This window comes from Talpa occidentalis, unplaced genomic scaffold, assembly GCF_014898055.3.
Source record: "Talpa occidentalis isolate TD23 unplaced genomic scaffold, MPIMG_talOcc4v2.1 talOcc4.8, whole genome shotgun sequence".
NCBI lineage: Eukaryota > Metazoa > Chordata > Mammalia > Eulipotyphla > Talpidae > Talpa > Talpa occidentalis.
Window position 1 is genome coordinate 91,858,446 of NW_023605194.1, and position 18,961 is coordinate 91,877,406.

The 18,961-nt window shown below is 40.4% G+C and overlaps 1 protein-coding gene across 3 annotated transcripts in view; it reads left to right on the forward strand.

Moving 5' to 3' along the window:
- ESRRG (estrogen related receptor gamma) overlaps window positions 1-18,961 on the forward strand; it is a 550,758-nt gene that overhangs the window by 261,080 nt on the left and 270,717 nt on the right. Inside the window, exon 2 of one of the 3 annotated variants that reach the window (XM_054690591.1) lies at window positions 2,480-2,557. The exons of the other annotated variants lie outside the window; for them this stretch is intronic. The gene's annotated coding sequence lies outside the window, so the exon portion shown is untranslated. The remainder of the gene's footprint in view (window positions 1-2,479; window positions 2,558-18,961) is intronic. 3 annotated transcript variants of the gene reach the window in all.

Genomic DNA, 18,961 nt, shown 5'->3' on the forward strand with positions numbered 1-18,961 from the left:
CACTTACCGTTCTTCTTCAAACCTACTGCCTCCCCCCATTCTGATACATAGTTCAGTGTTTGGACTTTGTTGACTGAATAAGTAAATAAACAAACCAATAATTACCAAAGCTGCCAAGAGCACAACTGACTCATTCTCATCTCACCTTTAAAATGTCTTTTTCTCTCCTTTCCTTCTGCAAAGTGTTTTTGAGTATCAGAAAGCCTCAAATGTGTATGATAAGAACTAAACAAATAAGCAGGAAAAATGCTAGGCTGAGGTAGAAATCAGCTCCTAAATTATGAAAACTTGGTGGGAAATTAAGTAGATATCATTGTATGCCATACATCAAAAATGAGATGCTCTCTGTGATTTCTATTATAGGTGATACTATATTAAGTCATTTAAACTCTTGTTTCAAGGTCTTAAAGCATGTGCTGTTTTTGTTTTTGTTTTGTGTGTGTGTGTGTGTGTGTGTGTGTGTGTGTATGTGTGTTTAGCACAAAGGGTTATATACCTTTAACACAGGTCATTCCCCGTTCTAACGACAATAGGGAGCCTACAGAGGAATGAGTTGGTGGGCAGAGAAGTGAGTCAGTAAATTCTGTAACACGGAATGCTAAATGTTGTGAGCTTATGCAGTTTTCAGTAGAGAAAGTCTCTGGTTTTCACCAGATCCTCAAAGGAACCTCTGGCCCAAAAGTAATTAAAGACCTCGTCTTTGGTATTTCAATTTGAGAAAATGATGTTTCTTTCTTATTAGAAGAGAATACTGTCTGTAATGACTTATCATCATTAAAGGAACCGGTTCCTGACTTTTAACAACACCCCATGCATAAACTAATCAGCTGTAATTTCAAGAAGGTGCTTCTTAAATGATCTCAAGTTGCCTGCCAGATTTGTGCTTGCTTTATTTCAAAGTTATCTGTATAACTTCCCTTCTCTTCTCTGGAGCCTGTCCTTCCTGCTTCAGCCAAAGCTATGCTCCACGAAGGGACAGCTGAAGCAGGCGTGCCATTGGCTGCTTGGTGGTGCATTCCTTTTGTTGTTCTGGGTTGTTTTTAGGATTCATATCATTGATGTGCTTGGGGCATTGGTGACAAGATGTTAATGGTTTCCTGACTGGGAAGACAGCTGTGTTGAGAGGTGTTAAGTTTTCAGTAAAATCATCTGTTTTATTAGTTCAGATTTACCTGCACTGTTAGCTCATGTAGAATTGTGTTTTTGGTCTGTTTTTTCACCTTTAGCAACTTCTGTGTCCTTTCTTTGTTTTAGTGTCATTTCATCTGAAAGGTCCTCAAAGACCTCCTACTCTTACCCCAGTAATTTAGGACATTTTTACTTACAGATAAATGTGGGTTCAGGAGGCAACCCCTCCCTGAAGAACATGCCATGTTCTAGAGCTCTGTAAATGATCATCTCAAATTACCAACAAATGAAACATTGCTGTTATCATCACAGATAAATTCATCCAGCTTAGTAGAAGGGCCTGGAATATCTCTGTTTTGCTCCGAGTTTGTGTTTGTATTGAGGATGTTCTTACAGGGAGAGAAGCAAAATATTGTCCTTTTAGTTAAGACTTTGAAAACTTTTTATCAATATAAAAAACCCTTATGGTGTAGGTTCTTGGAAACAGAAACTTTGCGTGAAATGAAGTATAATGACCATACACTGATATCAACAAGAGTTATTCCTTCGGCATATGTCTGGTCACACAAAAGTCATCAAACTTATAAATAAAGACCGAAAGCACTTCTGATATTACTCGCTTTGTATTAATTCATTTTCCACTCAAATTATTCTGGCTCTGGATCTAAAGGACTAGAGCCCATCCTGGCAGTTCGGGGTCAAGGCAGAACCCACCTGGGCAGGACACTCTTCCATTACAGGCTGAACACATGCCCATGTTCACTCCTACTGGGGCCACTGAGACAACCCTTAGACCTCACTGCATATCTTTGGGATGTAGACAGAAACCTGAGTCCCCAGAGAAAACCCACAAGAACTTGGGGAGAACTGCCACCTCCACACAGGCAGTGAACCTGACTAGGAATCAATTGATTTTTGTAAAGATTTATTTATTTATTTGTTTATTTGTTTATTTGTTTATTTATGCATATAAGAACTGGGGTACAGGCCCAAGGTACCGGGGGTGAGAAGATTCACCAGAAACAGAGTGGGAAACAGAACAGGTGAATCTACTGAAATTGCTGAGGGGAGCAGCAGGCGAGTCAGGAGAGGTCTGCTGTACCATGTGGGTAGCTCCCTGACTGGCCAGGGATTGAACTTGGGCTGCAGACAGCTTCACAGTCCTGAGCTTAACCCCTTGCACCATCAGGGAGGCCCATGTTTTTTTTCTCATCAACTTTAAAATGAAATGACATCAAAAGAAATGACATTATCTAGGACCTGCTACTGTACATCCCAGTGCTATTGGCTCTTTTTGTTATCACATAACTCTCATCCCCTCTCCTCTAAATTCTTTCCTGTCTGTGTACAGTCTGAATGGAGAGACTCTTCATAACTTCTGCAGTCTTCTATTCGAGCTTCCTGTGCACGGACTGACCTTGCCTCCCGTGTAAGTTATCTCCATTTTAAATGCCCTCCTTTCCTAGCACAACCAGACTCAATGTTTATTTGTCCTCTTGGATTCAGAGGGTCCTGAGGAATCAAATCCACCATTTGAGTAAACTGTGGGTTTGTGGGTTTCAGTAATGTCTTTGGATGTTTAAAGCCTACTGGCATAGACCCTTCTCTGAAATGCCTTCTAAACACGGCAGAAATAGCAAGAGTTACTATGTAATGGGTAGAAACGCTGAACCAAATTCTCCTGGTCCTGAATGTAAAAGGTTTAGGAACGAAAAGGAAGAATACTTTTTATCTACTGACAGTTTTTTTGAAGTGCCTGGTGGGTATTATTACAATGCTATAGGTTAAATAAGATAAGGTAATATTTACTGCCTAAGCTCTTGGGGATAGCAAACATAAGCGCTTAGAGTCTTCTTAGACTAGCAAGGAATTATAGTTAAGAATATTAACCACTTAGGACTGGGAAAGGCCTTGGAAATGATAAATCCACGCTTCCTCATTTTGTTTTTTAGGGGATTTAGAGCTCTGCTGATTTAGGTGCCTATTCAAGTTATATGTCATATAACTGATTTTTTTTAAAGATTTATTTATTTATGCATACAAAAGCTGGGGTACAGACCCAGAGATATAGGGGGTGAGAGGATTCACCAGGGACAGAGTGGGGAACAGAACAGGCAGAGAGACTGAAATACACTGCTGAGGGGAGCAGCGGGCGAGTCAGGAGAGGTCTGCTGCACCATGTGGGTTGCACCCTGGCTGGCCAGGGGATCGAATTCCTGCTGCAGAGGCTGCAGATTGCTTCATAGTGTGGTGCTTAACCCCTTGTGCCACCAGAGAGGTCCCCATATAACTGATATTAATAATAGTTTTTCATGTAGCAACAGAGATTTCTTTAAATAATAGTAGGCTGTATAGTGGGGATATTTTGCACATATTATCTCATATAAGTAAGTGGTATCATGGGGATGCATGTATTAACTCATTACCTTCCAGTAGCTCCATGATATAGATATTTGATTATCTGCTTTTACAGATGAAGAAACTGAGGCACAGGGAAGTTAGATCACCCAGGATCACATACTCCTAGCTTGAATCTGTCCTTCTGCTTCCATCTCCATTGACCTGACTTTACACCAAGCTTCCCACTTGGACTTCTGCAAAGGCCTTTTACCTGGTGGCCCTACATCCACTCTGTTGTCTAGATAGATTCTCCTTTAGTGGATTTGTTAGGGGGAAAGGATGTCCTGAGATAATCTTATACAGGCTTTGTGGACTCCACCCCCACTCCAGACTAAAGCCATTAGGACATTGGGAAAGACAAATCCCATCACCACCAAGGGGAGGGTGGCTGGGACCTGAGGGTGGAGTTGGGCAGCCAGGTTGGATATAAAAACCAAACACGTGGGCCTTGCTGGCTCTCTGGCTCGCGATGGCTCGCCTCCTGGCTTCACCGCTCCTGGCTGGCGGCCAACTCTGAGAGCGCCATTTTGGGATTTTTGATTGGCGGATCGGGTAGGACGCATTTAAAACTTTGTCTCCCACTTTTCTCCCAGAGCTGTACATTTCCTCATTTCCCTTTCCGTTGTAAATAAACCTTTTATTAACCTTTTACGTGTGCCTGCAGTAGAGCATTGATAAGTCCTTTTAAGCGCGCGGGTGAGGACCCACAGTCAGGCACCCCGTTTTGTATCGGGGTTGCTCTACAACAGTTTGGCGCCCAGCGTGGTTTCCAAGTTACACCCGCGGTTGACCAGCCCAAAGTAACATTCCTTGCGTTGGTCACCATAAGCGCACTAGTTCCGCAGGACTAGCAGTATAATATTTGTCTCAAAAAGTGAAAGGGGGGAATTGTTAGGGGGAAAGGATGTCCTGAGATAATCTCATACAGGCTTTGTGGACTCCACCCCCACTCCAGACTAAAGCCATCAGGACATTGGGAAAGACAAATCCCATCACCAAGGGGAGGGTGGCTGGGACCTGAGGGTGGAGTTGGGCAGCCAGGTTGGATATAAAAACCAAACACGTGGGCCTTGCTGGCTCTCTGGCTCGCGATGGCTCGCCTCCTGGCTTCACCGCTCCTGGCTGGCGGCCAACTCTGAGAGCGCCATTTTGGGATTCCTGATTGGCGGATCGGGTAGGACGCATTTAAAACTTTGTCTCCCACTTTTCTCCCAGAGCTGTACATTTCCTCATTTCCCTTTCCGTTGTAAATAAACCTTTTATTAACCTTTCACGTGTGCCTGCAGTAGAGCATTGATAAGTCCTTTTAAGCGCGCGGGTGAGGACCCACAGTCAGGCACCCCGTTTTGTATCGGGGTTGCTCTACAACAGATTTAATGATGTATTTAAACCTCCAAGGTGTTTGTGACACTGTCCCCACTAGTGCTGCCATGTTGCTTGCAGGATTCCCTAGCTTTCCAGAGGTGTCTTTTATCCTCTCTCCCTTCTTTGTATCCCAAATTCCCTCCCCTAGCAGGTCCTTTGCCATATTGTCCCTCTATGTAGAACTGTCTTATTTCCTACATCCCTTTTCATAGACCTGCTTCTACCCATCCACTCAGACCTTGATGGAAAGACATTGCCTCAGGGAAGCCTTCTCTGACCTTTCTTGGATACTACCATCACAAGCCTTTGAATCCTCAGGGACTAGAGCTATTTGATTTACCATTGAATTCCTAAAGCTGATTCATACCCCACCCTGTGATAGCATACAGTCAGTGTTTGTTTAAGAAAAGAAGGAAAAAAGCCCTCAGGTATCAGTACTGGTTCATTCTCTCTTCTTTCAACCTAAAGTGGAGTCAGGGCTTGTCTTAGAGTATCTGATTTGCATCCCACCTTACTGTGTACTTATAAGGAAAATGTTTTAAATGGGGAGCAAAGGAAAAGGATGAGTCTAAGTGATGCTGGAAAGAATCCAAAGGTCTCTATTCCCCACCCTGAAGGAGGAGGAACATAAACACCCACTGCTTAACTTGGCCTCTGCATAGTGGCTTTCTCCCCCAAAGTATAGAAAGGAACTGGAAGGAGCAACTTTAAGGTGAAGAACCTTGACAAATTCAACCCAATCAGGTGATCAAGGTTAGCATCAACAATGATAAGTCCTGTTGATGGTATGTGCCTTTGATATGAGAGGATGAAACAGCACTTTTCCTCTGTTGTCTTCAGCCCCCAAGCCCATAGTCCCAGTCTAATCATGAGAAAAACATCTAACAAATCTCAGCCGAGGAATTCCACCAAATACTTGCCCAGAACTCCTCCAAACGTTTAAGGTCACTGAAGACAAGGTAGATCTGAGGAGCTGTTACAGTCAAGAGGAACTTAAGGAGACATGATGACTAAGTGTCCTGCTATGTCCTGGATGGGATCCTGGAAAAGAAAAGAACAATAGGTAAAAATTAAGGAAATCTGGTTAAAGTATGGGGTTGAGTACATAATAATGAGTGAGTATTGGTTATTTGTTGCAACAAATGTACCCTACTCAGCTAAGACGTTAACATTGGAGAAACAGTATGAGATACAGAGATGGGAACTTTCTTCCACTGTCTTTACAACTTTTTTTTGCAAATTTAAAATGATCCAAAAAAGAAAGGTGTGTGTTTTTGTTTTTGTTTTTGTTTTTTTCAAATGATGCTTAGGTTTTGAGTTTGGGTGAGTGGAAAAGAGCCAGTAGTGCCAAAACAGCTGGGGAATTGATCAAGAGGTGTGCATTAGGAAATGCACAAGAGACAGGTCTTGAAATCAGACTTTAGAGTTTGGAACAGCCAGGAACTCAAGACGGGGTTTCGCTGAAAGTTTGGCAGAAAAAAGAAGGAAGGGGATTGGATTAGAGATAGAAGAGACCATGGAAGTCAGTGAAGGATTTTTTTGAAGATTTGAAAAGATGTCTATTTACTCATAACATCAGGAAAAAAAAAATATTCAAATGTTTATACCATTCACATGTAAGAACAAGGCTCTAGAAAGGTGATGGTATAGTGCATGGTTATGGATGTGAATGGGTTGATTTAAGGGTGACCTTGAAATGAGCCTGTTTTGTTGTTTGGTTGTTGTTGAGAAAATTCCCAAATATTAGTGTTGGTAGGTCCCTTATCTAGACCTCCTATTTCTCCTGAATAGAGTCCTCCATTGCCCTGCCTTGGGGATACGCAGTTGCCTGAGTGACTTCTGGGTGCTCAGTAGGGAAGAGGGCTGAGGGTCTGTAGGTATTCCTGTAATGCCTGTGTTTCCATTCCATGTTGGAGGAACCCTTCAACTTCCCCCCTTCACTTCATGTCTTCTGGTATTCTGGTCATTAGAATTTCTCCAGCTCAACTCTCCCAGAGCAAAGTAAGGACGAAAAGTGGCTGCTATGCTTTGTAGGGTGTTAGTGAAGGATGTGGGGTACAGATTTACAGTCTACTTCACATGTTCTTAGCCTTATGCCTCACCCCTGCCTTCCACCAATACCCAATACCCACATTCCTGAACCTTAAGTGTAAAGAGTCCTGCTTCTTGGTAATATCCTACTTTGCCTATGTTTGGGGGTACTTCCTGGGTGTTTGCAGCAGTTACTATGTACCCTCTTTTTTTCAACTTCATATGTCAGCACTCAGGGTCAAGTGTGTGTCCCCTTTTCAATAAATTTCTTCTTGTAGTTTCACTGATAATTTCTGAGGCTAAGGGTAGGGCAAAGTCTTTCAAAAGTGAAATTCCAAGGTTCAACATAGAAAATCACCTTTGTTTTCTTATATGTATCATATAGTCTGCTTATTAATTTGTTTATTTTAATGAAAAGGCAGCTATAATTAAGGCACAGAATTGTCAGTTTATTTTCCAGAGAGTGTATTGGTTTAAGGTTTAGTTCATGGTTTATTACTTTATATCTTTGGGGCAGTCCTCACATTTTTGAGAAGTAAGCAGTTTTTGTCAAGTGATGCAAGAATCAAAGCTTATTTTCTGGAATAGAAATTAACTGAACCTGAGGCCCTTCCTTGTACCACCCCATTCAAGTTTTTTCTCTTTTTAATATTTTAATGATTATTTTTAATCCCCCCAAAAATGATTCTTGTTCTTGAATTCTTGATTACAGTCTCTTGTCAGCTAGTTGAGGGTGGAGGGGAGGAAGAGCATTTTCTCTGGGTCTGCAAAAGGAGAAGACTAGAGGCTTCCCAGGTTCATGGTCCCTAAAGATACAGCTCATGCAATCCAGGGAAATCATTTCTCAGTGAAATACTGCCCTTTTCATTCATACAACTTGAATTTGCCTTTGGTGAAGACCCACTGTGTTCAAGAAACCTTTGCTTTTCTCCTTTCTACTCCAAGAACCCTTTACAACACTCTGGAATGATGGCTCCCATAACTGTTCCAGAGATCACTGTCCTAAAAAGGGAATTAGTCCATGGGACAAAAAGAGAATGTGCCCCTGATAGTAAATATCAGCTTCAACCAAATCTATTTGCTCAGAGGATTCCACATGGATACATCTTGATTTTTCCATATGGTAATGGCATTATTTTACCCCTTCTTGTAACCTCTGTTTTCCTGTAGGGATGGAGGATGGAGTATTGGGAGGGCCTGCTGACCATGAGATATCGATCAGAACAGACTGCTGCTTACAGCAGAATGTAGATCCCACCTACAGAAGCCAAAAAATCCCACCGACTGATAGCTTGGTCTCTCATTCTGCAAGCTATCAAGTTACCGAGGGGTACTTACCTTTAGGAATATTTTTCCTGAGGACAAATTGTCCCCTAAAACCTCGGACCTACAGGAGTTTATTTCTTTTACACTTACGTCAGTCTTTGGTCTTTCCCCTCATGCTGTCGTGTCTTAGCTGGTGAGGCCAAGTTTTAGTTTGTAATCATGAATGCTTGGAAGGCAAGAGGCCAAGGCTTCCTAAATTGCTCACTATGCCTCATTGTAAATTTATATTGAACTCTTAATGGTGGAAGCATTAAAAAAATTGGAGCTTCTGAAAGGTGATCTCATCTCAGTATTATTTTTTCTCTTCTACAGTCCTGGGTTAAACCACATTATTAAAAAAAAAAAAAAAATCCTTAGTTAAGCCAAAAGTCTGAAAGTGTAATTGTCATTGAATTTACTTTAATGATAAAAATAGGAAGGATGTAATCATTCATTCAGAAAATGGCCATTGAATTGCTGTGCCCTTCGGCATGCTGTTAGCCTTAAAGATGATGGTCCCCATCTTCTAGTCCTTAAAGATGAGAACAACAAAACACAATAAAAATCAAAACCCTATAATACCTGTTAGGATGTATTTTGCTGCATAACGAATTACCTGAATGCTTGATGGCTTAGAACAATATATATCTGTTATCTCACATAGTTTCTGAGCCAGGAACCGAAGAACAGTTGGCCATTTCTGGCTTTAGGTCTCCATGAGGTTGCACTCAAGGTTGGCCAGACAGCAGTCATTAGAAGGCATGGAAGAGCAACAGGGCTATCCTTCCAAGTTCATTCACGTGGCTGTCAGCTGGAAGGTCCAGTATCTTACCACCTGGACCTCTCCATACAGCTCACTGTGGTAACTGGCTCCCCTCACAGCCTGTGACCCATAGAGAGAGGAGGGCCAAATAGAAGTAGTGATTCTTATAACCTGCGCTAAGGAGTGGCACTTATGCTGTATTGGATTGTTCACAGACTTGATCCTGATGTGCTGTGGGAGGGACTAAGTGAAGACCTGACCCTGGAAGAGGGAGTTGTGGACGACCTTGTAGAAGCTTAGTCCCAGTCTCTGTCCTAATACTGGCCTGCTCAGTTCCCAGGAGTAGCATTGAAAAAGCATGATCACAGTTACCAGGATTTTAGCCAACACAGGAGAAGAGAAGAGTAGTTAAGTTTAGAGGGGAGTGGTGGGCCTGGAGGGGGACTATGGACCAGCCAACAGGGACACCTGCCTCGGATATCTGTCTAGGAAGCTTGTTCTATGGAAACTCTGAATTCGAGTTGTCTGACGTGATTCTGGCTTTGCAAGGAAAGGAATCCAAGGTCACTGATCATGTTTCTATGAGCAGCAGAAAGTCCTTTTCGCTAAGACATCATGACACCTTATGAAAATTGAAATGGGGGACAGATGAGAGGCTGTCTTTGAGTGAGTCCCCTGTGTGGCTCATCTGGTATGACATCGGCCTCAACTGCAGCTGAGCAACTTCCTTCATACGCTGTAACGAATGGATGCAGGTTACTTGTAAGAGTATCTAAGAAAACTTGTTGGTGCATTTACAGAATTATTTTCCACTGAAATGTCATATTCTACCACATAGTTATCTGTTTAATGCCTGAATTATTTTACATTAAATAGCATTTATTCAATCTAAGAAAATGCACATTCAGGTACTCCCTTTTTACCCCTGTTGCCCCCACCCTATCTTTGCTTCAAAGATCCTATTTTAAAGCCCCTTTTCTCCTGAAGGGGCATTGAGGGGTAGAAATAGCTAAAGAAGCCTTTTCTTCTGGCCTTTGTCTGCTTTAACCTGACCAAAAAACCACGTAAATAAAAGTAAAAGCTAGAGAAAGAGCAAGACTAAATTACATTGGTATTACTTTCTAGTACTGCACTTAAGCTCAGACTGACTTCCAATTCTGCCTTCATTTAGGACTGGATCTAGGGAAACAGACCAGATCTAGGACATGGCATGAAATGAGATATTTAGCAAATTGGGCCAGGGTGTCAGGAGATAATACATAACCCTGACAAGATGTCCTTGTATATGGGCTTTAATAGGTTCTTTTGGTCTACATGTTATTAAACGATTCCATTTCAGATTTGATATTTAGAGACAGATGCCTTTGGTAATATGCATTAATTATAGCTGATTCCAGAAAATCTTGACCTTCTTTGAGATTTAAAATATATTTTATGTATTTCTTACACAGGGAATACAAAGAAAATCTAGTTGACAGCAGAGGGATGAGTTGAGATTTTTTTTAAAGATTTATTTTTTATTTATACAATAGCTGGGGTATAGGCCAGAGGCACAGGAGGGTGAGAGGATTCACCAGAGACAGAGTGGGGAGCAGAACAGGCAGACAGATCAAAAGCACTGCTGAGGGGAGCAGCGGATGCGACAGGAGAGGTCTGCCACACCATGTGGGAATCTCCCTAGCCGGCCAGGAATTGAACCTGCACTGCAGAGGCTGCAGACAGCTTCACAGTGCTGTGCTCAACCCATGATGCAGAGGCTGCAGACAGCTTCACAGTGCTGTGCTCAACCCATGCTGCAGAGGCTGCAGACAGCTTCACAGTGCTGTGCTCAACCCATGCTGCAGAGGCTGCAGACAGCTTCACAGTGCTGTGCTCAACCTGCTGTGCCACTGGGGAGGTCCCAAAATGGGGCTAGTGGGAGGCTGAGATCTTGGACAAGGCTTTTAGTGAAAGGCATTTAATACCATGCCTCAGGCTGATTTCCCCTTCTGTAAAACTGGAGAAAATCTAGTTGGTTACCAGGGTTTTCCTCGTTGTAAAGTTTTATCAAAAAACAAGTATGGATGACTTTCTTTGAATAGAGTACATATAATTTGTATGTGCCAGTAGTATGGTAAAAAGGACAATGCTTGTAAAAGAAGTACAGATGATCAATAACCAACAAAAGTTCTTTTCTTGTTAAGTGAATTTCTAGATTGCTTTTATATCTTAGAATGCTTTTGCGGGGGAGGGGGGGGCTGTGGCTCCACTGTATTGATCATGAAGGGCACATGTCTGAGAAATTCAAGTAATAGTTTTGCAAGTAATCTTCTCAGAGACCAAGTCTTTCCTCAGACCTGATGTTCTCTGTGATACTAAGTAACAGTTTACACTTTGTATTCCTTAAGAATGCAGCTGCAAGTAACAGAAATGCCATTTAATGTTGTCTTGAAAATGGGCATTTAATTATCCCACATCACAGAAAACTTAGAGATAAGTACTTCCAGGTTTATTCAGCTGCTCCACAGTGCTGAGATTCTTAGTTGGCAGCATAGCCTTTCTGTTATGTCACAAGATGACTGCCCCAGCTCCAAGCAAGGCTGCTGTGGAGAACAGGGTCTTAAGCAAATCTTAACTATCCTCTCAACCAAGCATGGGTAAAGAGGACAAAATTACTTCCATCAATTAAGGCCCATTATAATGCATTGCTTTAGTGCTCATGTCTCCAGTCTGGTCCTCAAATATATCTGCCACTCTTATTTCTCTTTTCCCTCATACTAGATTCTTCTACTCTAGTCAAGCTGTTTTTTAACTTTCTCTGAAAATGCACTAGATTCTTCTACTCTAGTCAAGCTGTATTTTAACTGTCTCTGAAAATGCACTAGATTCTTCTACTATAGTCATCTTTTCTTCATCCTTGCCCATCATCTTGCAAGTTCAAATTCTATCCAAACATTATGAAGCATCATCGCAAGTTCTTCCCTTTAATCTTTTCTCATCACTCAGAAGGAACGGTCCCCTTCCTTTGTATCTATCTATCTATCTATCTATCTATCTATCTATCTATCTATCTATCTATCTATCTATATCTATATATATATATACACACACACACACACACACATACATAACTGCCTTTTGCAGAAGGATTTCCATCAATATTCTTAGTAAAAAAGAGCCATTTTACAGATGGAGGACAGGATTAGGAGGGATTGAGTGACATTGTCACAGCATGATACCAGTCAATGTTAGATTCAATACCTGTTGAGTTGTAACTAGAAATTTTCTGTAGCAAACATTCTCCAAAGTTGTGTGGAATAAATAATATAAATGTTTATTTTTGACCCATGTGAAAGATCAAAGTGAGTGCTGTAGGTTGGGAGACCTAGGCTGACAGTGGATTTGCTGTCCTCTTTAAGAACAGTCTCCAATATTACACTGATCTTGGTCATTCCAGTTGAAGGGTGAGCAAGCAAAGCCCAGGTTTAGATATTTTTTAATGAGGAGGAAGTTGCACTCTGCTACAAATTCATGGTAAGAGCTTAGTCCTGTGCCCCACCAGCTGCTGGAATGCAGTGTAGTGTTGGGTCCAGGACCCAGGGAAATGCAGACAAGTACTTCGCAAAGACAAGTAGTACTGTCTGTCCCAGACAGGGAATATATGCCTAGGCCTAAAAGTCTAGTTCAAGTATGTCACTGGCCCTTTTCTCCCTTGTGATAAAGCCAAAAATGTGGGAAGTCTCTGGGAGGATGAGATCCTGTGTGAATTGCAATAATTAAGCCCCCAAAGGAGGGAATCCCCTTAAGTCCTGGACCACTCACATCCCATTTTAAAAACCTCTGAACAGCAGTTTTCTTTAATAGACACAGAAATAGCACAGCAGACCTTGTCTACTTCCCCGGTGGGGACCTTTAGGTGCAGCAGAGCGGACCGGCTCCGATTGTGCTCTTCGTAAACTCCCATCACCATCAGCCAGGCATGCTCTGTGCTGCCCTGCTGCCAGCATGCAGCAAAACATGCAAAATGTTATGATTTGTTGCCATGCTGACAGTGTCAACTTAACTACGGCTGACAAACAGTTCTTAAATAGAACATGTCAGTTCATTACAGTATTTTCCATCTGTGTGGCTTTTCCCTTTCTCACACGTAACACAAAACATTTGAAGAATGTCGCCCGCCACCAAGGTTTCATTTGTACTTCCAGTCCTTCGCACTCATGACTTTCCAGTGATTATATTTTGGAAAAGAGCAAAACAATCACCAGTGATTTTTTTTTTTTTTTTAAAGCCCCCTTCTCTCGCTCAAGGAGGCAGTGCTCACAACCATGTTTACTTGTTTGGTTTTCACCACCTAGTCATCTTCCTTTCTTGCTCTTGCTTTTTTCAGCTCAGTGTGTATATGGCCACTGACAGCAGCTTTTCCCTCCAACTTGAAACAAAAGTGCCCTGGGGTATAGAGGGCCCACTTCAGGAGATCCTGGCCTGCACACACTGTCCTCCTACTGTAAGGATGTCTAGAACATTCCCCATCGTAAAGGCTCACCTCGCCAGCTCTTGACATTTTGCTCAGAGTGCAGTGGTACTGCCATTCCTGTTCTCTCCCTTCTCGCCAAGGCCTGCTTTGAAGTGCTCCGTCCTCTCCTCTTCCTACTTAGGGAACAGAAGCTGACATTGCCCGTTAGTAACTTTTAATGTCAAAGCCACATAAGGTGCTATAATTCTGTTTTAAATGATGTCTCTGGTCGGTGTGTATGCCCTTATAATAAAAATATAGAATGACAATGTAAGTCTTAAAAGTCTGTTCCTGGGATGGTTCAATTTTGCTAGCTTTCGTGTCACTACAGATTTTTAAATTCTAAAGAAATTTGATAAAAAAAAGTCTTGTTAATACTCTATTTTTCATTCTGGGCACTGAGAGTGTTCCTTGCTGTTTTCGTAGTTGAGGCTGTTAGGACATCAGCTCAGGACATTGTCTCCGAGGAAACATTTTGCAAGTGTTATCTCCTTGTTCACAGGAATCCAAGGTGGACATAGTGGAGGATTGTTTAGTGATAGAAACTGAAATAGCAATAAAAAGAGGGATGGCCAAATTATGTAAAATCAGACTGCATGAATAATTCAGTGCTCGCTTGAGTGCGATTTTTATTTTTATTGTTAAAGAATACTAGCATATCCACGAACTAATAACACAGAGACTAACCAACTGGTAAGCTTTTTGTTGGGGGTGTGGGGCGACAGGGAGGAGGAGGTAGTGAGACAGGAATGTGGGCCAAATAGTCCTCTTTTAGAAATTGAATGCACTCAGTAAAATATCATATAATCATCTGTTCTGTAATTCCACAACTATTGATATATTGGAGAAAAGGAAACTGAACCACAGAGGAATTCATGCTTTGATCTTTGTTTTTAGATTTTCTGGAATAATTGTTATGTTAATCAACTTCCTTTTTTGTTGGACCTCAGCATTTTAATCTAGTGGTTTATGTATTTTTTTTAAACATAAGTTCTACTGTAAGTGTGTGTGTTTCTATGTTCATGGAAATAAGGTATGTCAACGTTTGAGTTTTTATGAACCATGAGCTGTAACTATGGCGCAGAATGAAAACCTCTGTCAGGGAGTTATTTTACCCTGAAAAAGTTATTGTTAGTTTAAAAGAGAAGACTCTTGATGACACTTAACTATGTCATGGATATTTTAAACAGGTTAAGAGAGCAATGAAAAATGAGCAAAAGGTGTTAAATTGTTGAGGAAACAATGCACATTGTATGGAGAGAAAAAGAAGCTGTAAATTATGGAAAAGCAGCTCTCCAAGGAGTCTGATGGGGTCACTGGAACTTCTGGCTAGTGTGCTGAATCTATGGACACTGCTGTTAATAGCCTTGCTTAATCTAATGAAATTGTAATGAACTCAGGAAGAACTGTATTAGCTAAGAGATCAAGAAACAAAAGCAAGAGGTTGGTACAAAACAAGTAGATGGTATCCAAAATTCAGTGGGATAATCCAATATTGCAGAAGAATGGCAGATAATATATAATATGATTTTGCATACAAAATATTTTCTTTTTCATTCTAATACTTCAATAGGAGATTAAAGAAATTTTATATACCAAGAGTGGAAAATACTTTTGGACTGAATATAGACTAGATAGTGTCAGGAACATCAGGTCCAGACTTAGTTAGGCAGGAGTTCTAGGGAACCTTTATCCTGGGGAACTCCTTTAGAAAGCAGTCTTGACACAGTGTCACAGGGCAACCCCAATGTGAAATATGTTGCCTGACTTCCCTGTTCTGTAACAAGAGCGATATCACCATAGTGTTTTCCAGATACTGGGAAGAGGTAGGAAGATTTGAATTCCATTAAGGATTTGTGATCAACTGAAGAGAAAGTAGATTAATTGATGTGGGAAACTATTACTACATAAACAACTATTCCTTTAGAGATGCACAATCAAAACTAACAGTAGAATCAGGAAATGTGATTTCTAAGGGGTAAAATCATCTAAATTTATTTTGAATTTTAATTAAATATCAATGATGAAAAAAATTTAACCTGTAAAAGACACTTTCTGAAGCACTTCACTTTATACAGCTGACTCTGCTATTAAGTACATAAGTATCAGTAATTACACAGCTAATAAAATGGGACCACTCTTGCAAATTTCCCCCCATATGTGTGTGTACATGTGTTTCAAATGTGCATTTGGTATTTAATGTGCATATGTACACACACACACATGCATATGAAAAGGGTAGCTATAATTGGCCTTATTCCTCAGATGCAGCCATTCTGTTAGAAAGTCTTTCTTGGTAAATACATTCTTCTAAGGGAAAAGGATTGGAACCATTCATGATATAATTGAGACATATTTTCAAGCAAACCAAGGAGATCAATTCTAAGTTCTCAACCAGAAGATCTATCAAAATCTCTTAAAAAGCATATTCAAACTGTGCAGACCATCTCCTCCTCAAGGTCCTCAAACTTCTGCTTCTAATTATTCTTAGGGGAAAAATGTGAGATTGGAATTATTTCATTCCTTTAGAGATGCACAATCAAAACTAAAGGTAGAATCAGGAAATGTGATTTCTAAGGGGTAAAATCATCTAAATTTATTTTGAATTTTAATTAAAGATGAATGATGAAAAAAATTTGACCTGTAAAAGACACTTTCTGAAGGACTTCATTTTATACAGCTGACTCTACTATTAAGTACATACGTATTTGATATCTGTACATGGGCTTATTTATAATGAAAGCGGAAATTTCAAGTCAGGTTTTTTTTTTTTTTTTTTGGTGGGGGCAAGGAGAAACAGAAGGAGAAATTATTTTTATAAATGTCTTATTGGTTCAAAAGATTGACTATCTGTTAAAACTGACAAGGGCTATTTTTTATTTTCAACCACACATTTCCTGTTACCTTCTCTCGCCTGCTTGTTTTATTTATTTTGTAAGGTAGAAAATGATGACTGTAAAGCTATTTGTGTCTAGGATCTCATAATCTGATACAAAGAAATAGAAAGGAAGATTGCAAACTCACTGGGTTTTCATTAATGATGATCATCAGTCCTGTTCTGGACTATTGACAAAATGTGATAGCCTCTTACAGTAGAACTTGTATTCTTTTAAAGAAAGAACTAGCCCATTAGAAGCTCTTTCTAATGAAAATGAGCCAATTCTACTGGTAAGTGCTAACTTTAAAAAAAAAAAAAAAAACAACAAACAGCAAGGAGTTCGCAGCAATGCCTGTTGATTCCCATAGATCGAAGCTAGAACATGATTGAGGCTTGAATTCCTCTGGAGTCTCTCTCTCTTCCTCCTGCTATTGCAGAAAGTGTTTTTCTGCATTTTGATAATAAGCAATGGAAATTAGATATTAACATATACAGGGAAAGACAGAGACAGAGAGAAACTACTAGACTTTGTGTATCCTAATTATTTTTGAAATGAAGCCCTAATGGATTAAAATTAGTAGGTTTTATTTTCTAAAAATTTCCTCTTTGTCTGATGAGGTGACAGCCAGACCTCATGACCACAAATGAGACTTACTGACCTCCAGACTTTTCAGTCAGAGATTTGTTACCTTGAAATTGTAAGCATTTGCATAAGGCATGTCTGTAGCCCACTGTGCAGGACTTAACTAGAACTTTGGCCAATCTGTCTCCTATTTTGCCCATTAATGATTGCTTGGAATTGTCTGGAAACTAACTAGAGAGCTAGGTTTGACACTCACTGTGATTCTGTCTTATGTGGTTACATGCCTGACTTTACAAGGTAACCACTAAGAGATTGAAGAGAAGGGGGGATTTTGCACTTGTGAACATCTCTCCAATATCAGGGCTCCAGGAGTGTGATGAGCATTGACTGACTTATTTTTGCTGGCACTGAGTAGTATCCTAAGATAAAAGCTCTTTTGAATGAGGACAGCATGCTTGTTTAAGAGTTCGGAAGGCAGAGGCATTAAATACATGTTGATTGACTTCATGACAGACATTTCTACATCTGTGTTAAATCCACTGTTGGACTTTGAAAAAAGAAAATTTTAAGACCAAATAAAGAAGATGGGAATGGAGTATTTGTTATCTGCTATTTACACCATGCTCTGAAACAATTAAATAATTTACTAGGGTTTCTCTGTGATCTTAGTCTCAGTAAAGGTCGAGGAAAGAGCTTTTTTTTCTTGCTATCCAGACACATACCCCTAGCGGTGAGCACAGTGTCTGTCACTGGGTAAATGCTCAATAAATACTGGCTGAAATGAGAATAAATAGTGGCTGAATGAGAGTATGTGTTACGCAAATGGTGGAGAAGTTAAGTAAGTAATCTGCTGTTCTCTTCTGTAGACTTATTACTCACAAGTCAGGTATATTTCTTATTCACTTTGCATAAAAGTGATATTGCTTATTCATTTGAATTTTGTTTGAAAAATAAGTTCATATGGTTCAAATTTTATTTTGAAATTTACTAGTTGAATTTAGTGATGAAATAGAGAGGTTATCTGGGCTAGGTGTGATACTTATGGGCTGATGAGTCACAATACTTAGTTCTGTGTGATGAACATATTCAGTTTTGTTTTGCTGAGAACCTTCTAATCTTTGCACTAGAGTCACAATCCAGAAGGACAGAAGGGAAATGACAAAGACCAGGTCTGGGCAGTGGGTTATGGGTATTGCTTGTCACTGACTAGCTAGCTGCAGGTCTTTGCCAGTCCCTGCTCTTCTCTGGACCCATTTGCTCTTCTGTAAACTACTCCCACTACATCATTTGCTACATTTTAGAGAGAATACAGATTAGAGGAGACCCATCTGAAACCAGAGGCGCTCCAGACCTCCCTCCACCCTAGCTTCCTCATTGGTAAAATGAACATAAGATAGTAACCAACCCACAGACCTTCTGGGACAACTGAACAGGTAATTTATACCCCATGCCTGATTCAGTAAGTGTGTAGCAAATTTTCACCATCACTAGCTCTTATCCAATATCTAAATATATGATTCTGTGAGAAATTGTCCTAACCTATCAATAACTCAACTTAAAAAATGTCCAGGCATTCCCAGGGTCCATCCTGATAACATCTGTCAGGTAAAGAGAAGAATTGCTGGGTTTTTCCATTTCAAATCTTATACACAGCGCGTTTTCAATTTTGAAAATGTCAGTGCTTTGACAGCACTCCTTTAAAGGCAGCTTTGTTGTTTTTAAATTACATTTGTTAAGCTTGAAATCCATAATGTGAATGATAGGCCCTGGTGGTATTTATATAAAAATTAAAACTGTCAAGTTGTATTAAGGTGTAATCACCGGCGGTGGCACGTGAGCCACTGTTTCCTTCACTTGCCCTCTCAATGCACTTTGCTATAGATCTGAGTTATGAAAACATATAAGCCTTTTTTTTATTAAGACGCCTGCTCTTAAAAAAAAAAAAAACAACTCAAAGAGTTTATGTAGCAGATGACAAGGCAAAAATCTGAATGTGGTTCTGTGCAGGGCACACAT